This window comes from Stylophora pistillata, chromosome 1 (genome assembly GCF_964205215.1).
Source record: "Stylophora pistillata chromosome 1, jaStyPist1.2, whole genome shotgun sequence".
Taxonomy (NCBI): domain Eukaryota; kingdom Metazoa; phylum Cnidaria; class Anthozoa; order Scleractinia; family Pocilloporidae; genus Stylophora; species Stylophora pistillata.
Window position 1 is genome coordinate 37,407,194 of NC_142519.1, and position 8,907 is coordinate 37,416,100.

Consider the following 8,907-nt stretch of genomic DNA (forward strand, 5'->3'; position numbering starts at 1 on the left):
ATATGATGGGAAACATGGAGACTGGCTTTTCAGTCTTTAGATCCAAAGATTCCTCGAGATGCCATCGTGGGATCTCAGACCGTTAGGCAATATACTGTTGAAACTTTCCTTAAAGTCTGTCTAGAAAGATGTAAGCCTTAAAAATGGTTCAAGCTCAACATAAAGCTCTGACTCCGGAACTCGTAAATTTCATATACAATAACGGGGAAGGCCTCTTAGATTAAATAACTGCAATTGGCCACACGAAAAGGTGCACGACATGGGAATTGTGACCCTCGCTTGTGCCACAGTTAAATAGAAAGTCTCCTTGATGGGGAGTTAAATTAAGGTCGATCATAAAATCATTACGGAGAAAAATAACCCAAAAGCCAAAAAAAGTTACTTGAGCACATTTAACGGCGAGAGACGATCAACTTCGATGATTTACAGCGTAAGAGTAATTTTCTTCCTATACATCGCTGATATATCTTCCCAAAATCTCTCTACAGCAATATGCATATGACAAAGAGCGCACATCTGGTTATTAAACAGTGGCTGATTGACATCCTTACCGAAATATGAGTAAGAGCCTCTTGTTTGCGCAGATCAGCAATCATGCAAAAAGATACTCGCTGATTCTTGGAATTCTTTTTGGAATGACTGTTTCGGTTTTGGCGACTAGCTTAGAGCTGAGTTAATGAGAAAAAAAAAATCAGATAGCATGACTTTCTTTTAGTATCCCAGAGTCACGTGTCCCTTTATTAGCGGAGGGGATGATATACAACCAGTCTGGGTGATTCTCTCATATCCTAGGGGAAGAAAACAATCTAAAGAGCGAAAAGATGGTGTGTGTCCTAACCATTTTTTATGAAATAAACCATTTCACCTTTTCAGAGTATGAGGGCGGACGAAAAATTGTACTACTGAGAATGACTTCTAATTAGGTATATTTGGAGACTGGCCTTTCATTCTTCAGATTCAAAGAGCCCTGCAAATCCAAAACTGCTCGTGACGAACAGTATTAAAGGGGAGATCTGAAAGACCTTAACTGAAATCGTTTGGCGGTCATTACTTAGATAAATATGCTGGCATAGTTTTGGGTATAATGCTGTAATCGGAGGAACGAGCATAATTCCGGCATAATAACTGAAGTTCTTAAGCGTAAATGCGTCAAATCATTTACCAACCTCGTTCCCAGGGCTTTTCCCTTTTTGAATATCTTTTGGGGCGGGAAAAAGTCTTCCCGCGGTAGGTTTTCCCGCCCCACAAAATATTCAGAAAGGGAAAAGCCCTGGGAACGAGGTTGATCATTTACGCAATACTGTTGAAACTTTTCCTTAAAAATTTTTCTCGAACGATGTCTGCCTTGAAAATGATTCAAGCTCAATATAAAGCTTTTAATTCGGAATTGGAAAATTCTATATACAATAGTGGAAAATGCCGCTTAGCTTAAATGACATCAACTGGCCTAACGAAAAGGTGCACTACATGGGAAATGTGACCATCGCTTTTATTACAATTAAATAAAAGGTCTCCTTGATGGGGAGTCAAATTAAAATTGTTGGTAAAATCATTTCCAAGTTGTAGAAAATAACCCAAAGAGGCAACAAACTACCTTTGCACAGTTGTTAACGGCGAGAGACGATCAACTTAGATGATTTATAGTTCAACATAAAAGTAATTTTCCTCCGATACACCCCTCATTCGCTGATATATCTTCCCAAAATATCTTTACAGCGATATGATATGAGCGTGATTCATGATAGCTTAAGCGAAACATCACTTGAATTCGATAAAGAACCTGATGACAGTTTCCACGGCTTGCTTGATTTTATTGTTGATATTTTATTGGAAAGAATCCAAACTATTGCTTTTTGGAGTAAATGGAAACTCAAATCGACGACCTTCTTAATTTCATAAGTTACTTTTATACATGATGGCAGTTCCATTTGCTAAAGCAGATCCAAAGAGTCCTCGAGATCCAGAGCTGACGAGCAGGGAAAATAGTGAGATCTGAAAGACCTTAATTGAAGCTATTGGACGGTCACTGACAGGCTTAAATAAATTATGCCGGCATAATTTTGGGTATAGTGCGGTAGGCTGAGGATCGAGCGTGATTACGGCATAATTACTAAAATTCTTGAGCATAAATGCGTCAAAATACTTTGAAAAAATTCAGAGAAGTCTTCAATTATTTGTGAATGTAATACTTCTATCAGAGGATCTTATCTTCACAAGTTGTATGGCGAGTCCCACTTGATTTTCAATTAAAAACATTTTCCGTCAAACCTAATCAACCAATTCCGTTTTAGCGTATTTCCTCGAATAAGCACCCGGGCGCTTCTTCAAACTCATCGGCCGAAAAAAGGGGAGCTTTTTGGAATGAGGGTACTTCATAAGAGTGGTAACTTATTAGCAAACTATTAGCCTGTACTGACTCAGGAGTAGTTGAAGCTTAAAAAGTTATAGATAAAGTGGCAATAGAAACAGGTTTTATTTGTATTTAATAAAGCGAGGAGGAGAGGGGGGATGTATTACAAACTAGTACTGAACGCTTTCTCAAAAAGGAATTTTGTGAGTTCTTTCTTAGTAGTAGCTAGGCTGCTACAGGATCTGATTGTTAACGGCAACGAGTACCATAAGGTAGGAGTAGCATGAGCAAAAGCACGATCGCCAAGTGTAGAGCAGGTGACCTTGGAAAGAACAGAAGAGATTTTGTAGACTAGCGACGAGCATAGTTGGAGGCAGGTTTTAGAGATAACAAATATTAGATTGTTTAACGACTTAAAATCAGAGAAAAGAAAATTTGAATTTGAACTTTGAACGATACAGTAAGCAAGTGTAGGTCTATGAGAGCCGGTGTAATGTATTCAAATTTCAGACATACAGACATACATAAATACATAAACTTTATCTACCTCGAATTTAAGAGTAGCTGTAAGCTAATATCTTCGAGTGATTAAAATGAAGTGAAAGGAATAATCTAAACTAGAATAAATGAATAATAATACATTAATGATGATAAATACTTACATATTAACATTAAATAAATATTTTTATACAACTAAATTCAGTATAGTTACACAAAGGAGTCATACTGGAGTATTTGGCGCCGAAAGTCTGGAAAATTGGAAGTTCTAAAGGTGTCCGGGAGAGAGTTCCATAAGTTAGCGGCTAAGTAAGAGAAAGATTGAAGGCCATATGTCGTATTTTTAGGTTTTGGAAGGGACAAGATGTAATTACCACGTAAGTTATAGGACGTAGATCTAAACGTAAACACTTCATTTAAATATCCTGGATAGTTAGTAAAAAATAAACTCTTGTACAATATGATTAGAAAATTCTGTAGGCGTCTGACTTGAAGAAATTTTAAGTTGACCTTATTCAGTAACGTATTATACGAGGATTCATAATCTTGTAAAAGAAACCTTAAAATCCGCTTGTTTTAGGCCTCCAATTTACCAGAATTGCGGGTGCCGCAAAAGTGCCACAAAGAGGAGCAGTAATAAAAAGGCGGCAGGATGAAGGCCTTATACAGCTTTAATAGAGTATCTCTGGCGATGAGTTTTCGGAATCTTTGCATAACTTTAAATTGAATGTTAATCTTTTTACATATAGTGGATACATGTTTGTCGAAAGAGTGCCTGTTATCAATATTCATACCAAAAATGTCTGGAGAATTTTAAGTTAGGAAAGAGAAATTGTGATCAGTTTTTCCCATAATAAGCGCTTGGTGTTTAGTTACGTTAACTTTCATAGCGTTATTTTTGTACCTTTGACTTGCCTTATACATATAACTGTACACCTGGTGGTCATCAGCATATACATTCAGCTTGGCTTGCGTAACATGATAAAACAGATCGTTAATGAAGACATTAAAGAGCATTGGTCCTTAGACACTTACCTGAGGAACACCTTGTTGAAGTCCTAAATGTAATAACTTTCCTATGTAATGTAATAAAGTCCTAAATGTATTAACATTTGGTCCTAAATGTAATAAAGTCCTAAATGAAATAGCATTTGGTCCTAAGCTTAATAAGCCTCCAGTGCATTAGTTTAACTGTGCTTGTACATCCACATTGAGATGTTAAAGTGACAACTGTTGCACCAGAAAATCCTCTGACCAAAATTCATTGCGTATTGTGGGCTCTCTCGCTGATTTTAAGCAGAGTCTTTTTTCTTTGCTTGAGATGTACGCCGAGAAGCATTGGCTACAAACATTCATACGTACTGATGTGCATGCTTTTGGCATCAAATTGACAGATCCTAAAAAAATAGAACGTTGACCAATCCGGCCAACTTAACCGAACAGTGTTGGTGAAAATATCTTATATTTTCGGCAAGTAATTTTTCACGGAGAAAATGCGTTTTCTTTTTAGTAATAACGGATAACGGAAAATAGTATCTTTGTTTCACGTATCGCGACTGGCATATTATTCACAGTTCACGCCTTAAACATTTTACAATCACGAATCATGGCAATTAAAAACAGGCAATCACGTTTCCCTGAAAACCCCCACATTTACAACTAGACATGGAGACGAGACGGACGAGACGAAATTATTTGTCACGTCTGACCATTTACTAATGTAGATTTACTCAGATTTAAAATACATGAAAACTGAAGATTCTTAACCTTGGGATCCTAACGAAATTTATGAGAAGACAAATCCGAATTTGCGGAAGCAGTTGTAAACGAACGATGTAGTTGATTTAATATTACCATTAGTGCTGTTTACCCTTTCAGACTAGGAAAAATCTAGGACGTGTGAAAGAACTGAAGCGGAAACTGTTTCAAAACAGAATTTACATAAATTTCAACATTGCCTATATTTAGGGATACAACCCGTTAATCGACAGCAGATAATGGCGTATTCTTTGCATTTTCTTCTCAATACATAAGACACTTTATTTTAATTTCTCGTTAGCGTTTTCTAAAATATACCACAAGCTGAGGTGGACATTATGTTGGAAGAAATCGAAAGTGGTGACGCAGAAATATTGGCAGCTGAAGACTTTTGAAAAGTCTCGCAGTATATGTACTTTCCTTAGTCTTAAAACTCATTAGTTAAATGCTCTTTGATGCAACCCTTTGCCTGTACTTTAAGTTAGACTTTGAGAGATATTTCTTAGGCTGTTCGAAAAGGTTGAAAAATGTTCTTGTTTTCCGCGATGAGGCATCGTCTTGGTATTTGGTGAAGGTATTTGCTTCCTCTTTTCTGTTGTGACAGTGTTTAAAAAGGGACTAACGAGGGACATCGATCAGAAAGCGACAACATGTAGCGATCTATGTTGTTCTGTCAAGAAAGATGCATCTAAATGGTGGTTAGTCTTGTTATATATCTACCTTGAAATTCAAGTTTGTTGGCGGCGCACAATGAGACTGATTAGCGTAATTGATCCTGAAACCTGTTCTCAGTGTTAGGAAGGCGACTGAGGTTGCGCTCCGACCGAGTCCCTTTATTGTTTTTGAGAAAGAATAAATGTTGCGTGATGTGCCTTAAGAAGGGAAATTTCCCTTTTGAATTAAGACAATTCATCCTAACGGTACTACACAATTCGCGCCGGATACTCTGAAATTTGACCTTGAGAACAAACAGACAGAAATTCAAAGAAAAAAATTACTTTAAAACCTTTCAATCTTAGCACGGGTTTAAAAATGAGCCGTTTACAAAGCAAATATTTATTTGAAAAGCAAAATCCAAACGTTTTCGACACTGGGTCACCATCGGGGTAAGTAAGCAACTTCCGCCAAATTAATTTTCCTGATGCTATGAACGGACTTTTTCGAGGGTAGGAAAGGTATTCTTCTTCAGATAAAGAGTATCAGTTGAAATTATGTATTCTATTGATTGTGTATGATAATCTCAGCATGAGAAAATTAGCCAAAATGGAAAAAAACGACGGTAAATGACTTCGAAGTAAGCTAGATTTTATCCTTAAAGCAAAAAGACTTCGTTCTAATAAGAATAAAGAATGGCTTTTTTATTTTCAGAATCGAGAAAGAGAGCCAGCTGTGTTTTGTAGCACAATAAACCCGAGAGGGTCGTTTAAACTTTTTCTTTGTTTTGACTGTCTAGCCCTCCTACTGCTTTCTGCGGCTTCGTCGCTCACATTGTCCAAAAGTAACGATCAACCACACAAGCGAGTAAGTCACTGTGGTTTAGAAGCGCAGAGGCGGATCGATAGTTAAGCTTTAACAGTAGGATAAGGTATTTGAATAAGTTTTTTGTTTGAAAAATCTCCAGTTTTCTTTTCCCTTCTTTTAATTTCTTTTCCAGACTTCTATAAATTTTCTTGTGTTTATTTGGCAACAGCGGTTGATTCTTGATGTTTCCGTTAAAAATTTTGCGCGGGGAATTTGTGCGCGGCTGGCCAGATTGATCCACTCGCACTTGCCCAACGTTTGACCGCTGGTTTCAATTGTTGTGCAGTTATGCTGAACAGTCAGAATGCTCGGCACCTACAGCCCCACCTGCGTCTAATCTTAGTCATTACCAGGCCCCACACTTGCAACTGCAATTACAAAGAAGAAGAATTGCGATGTGATATTCGACATCCCTTTTCGCCCCAAATAAGTCGATGTCTACGTATAAAACAAACTAAACATCTACTAGCTGATCACCATCGTTGGCTATGCCTTTTCGGCTTTATTGTCCCACAGAGAGAAAAGCCATCATCCCCACACTAGATTCTTTCGTCCTTTAAAATTCTTCAACTTCTACTTTGCTCACCTCTGATGATTTTAACATTGGACTTCCTCGTAATATAGTGCCTTATCACCATGGTCTCAGTTCTTTGACATAGATAACCCTTTTGAATGTGTTGGTCAGCAACTTCTTTTCATTTACACCTGTTAAATGTAAGTCACTGAGTATATAATTTCACATAACCACGAAAATATTCAACAATTTGAAAACAATAACTTTCTGTCGAGCCGGTCAAGATCGGAATTAGGAAACAAAATGTGCATGCTAACAAGGTCTGGTCTAAAAAGTATAGACAAAAAATTCATATCCAAGCCGGCAAATTGTCCGACCGACAAATTTGCAGACTTCCTTGTCCAAGTTTTTAATTTGGTTTATGACTTGTACCTCCATCACTGATCACACAGGTATACCGTTATCACATTTTTCCAAAACCTATTGTACTTAAGAGTCTGAGCCAGTGATATATGGAAATATTGGTCCGCGTACTCATTGTTTTGCCAGCTATTATTAGAAGCTGTCAGTAACGGTCTCCAGCCAATGCTACTCGACTTGCGACTAGTAAGTAAAAAGATACTGGTTGATATCAGCGAGCCCGCAATGTGACATGAATACTGGTCAGAGGATTTTTCGATGCAACAGCTGTCACTTTAACACCTCAATGTGGGATGTCCGCTATAACACCAATGCATTAGCGCAGTCGAAAGATTGCATTAGAGGATTATTACATTTAGGACCAAATGTTATTATATCTAGGACTTTATTACATTTAGGACCAAGTGTTATTACATTTAGGACTTTATTACATTTAGGAGAGTTATTACATTTAGGACTTCAACACACCTCGGCCTATGCTCTGCCACCTGGAGTACGTAACTCCAATTCTTACTCTCTGCTTTCTTCTAGTTAGATAATCCTTTAGAAGCGCGCAGCCTTTCTCACCAACACCGTAAGCCTTGAGTTTTGCCAACAATAGGTCGTGCTGTATAAGATCAAACGCTTTAGAAAGATCCATGGACACCATACCAACCAGTTCCCTCCTATCTCGCATGCTCCTCCAATCCTCTGTCAGACGTAACAGGGCTGTCTCACAACTATAGAACTTTCTATAAGAACTGATGAGATCAGGTAAGATGGCGCGATAAAAGTCTTTCATTTGTACCATCAACAGCCTTTCGTATACATTGTTGAGAACTGTTAGGTCTGTAACGGGCCTATAGTTGGTCCTGTTGAATTCAGCGCCTTCTTTAAACAAGGGTGTTACCTGACCTTTTTTTCCACTCGCTCGCATACACACCGTGGTCAATGGACGAGTTTAAAATGCTTGCAATAGGTTTAGATAATACAGCCGCCGAATCCTTCACAAGCCTAGGTGTCATCATGTCATGGCCACACGATTTGCGACAATTGAGTTCCAATAGCAGGCTTTCGATCTGTATTTGATTGGTGTGCTGGAACTAGAAACTTGCGTTGCTATACACCGATTTCAATAAAATGGCTGCCAGTCGGACAAAGTATGGGGCGACCACGAAAACGAGGCGTTTTAGGATGAAACCATGGCGTTTTCTGTGAAACCGTACGCGTGTGATATTCCTGGAGCTCGATGAGAAGGTCGAAGGCCATCTCTGAGGAAAGTTGATGAGTTAAGATTTTGGCTTTAGTGTCGGGGTGATCGTGCAAAAGATTTGACTACAAAAGCACAACTAGTGAAACAGTGAGTTAGAGTTTTTGTAGCCCCTATTGTTTGAACTTCGATAGCTTGGAAACAAAGTCTGTTGTTTAGGCCGGTTTTTTCGGTTATTTCTAGTGTGGAAGAGTATATATCCCAAGGAAAAGATACGAACATCATTGATCCAGACCCAAATCAAATATTCACGAAGAGAAAGCTGACCAAAGTTCGCTAAGTTCACTAAGCTCGGCGTGTTGTTTTAAACGCTTGATTTCTCTTAAGGCATCGTCCTTTTCCTTACACAAAGTTGTTATTTGTCTCTGTTGTTGTTCTAAGTCCAGTTTTAATTGATTAATTTCTTCCGTGTAGGATTCTGTTGTCGTAGCACTTTCAAACTCATGTCCTCAACAGCACTAGCGGAAAGGCTCTCCTCGATAGCGCTATTTGTTGTTGTTGAGTCGGTGTCCAGATTTCTTTTCAAACGCTCATTTACTACTGGATCCGTCCTCAGACAAGGAGCTGGTCGCTTTCTTGGTGAGGTACGCGGCCAGC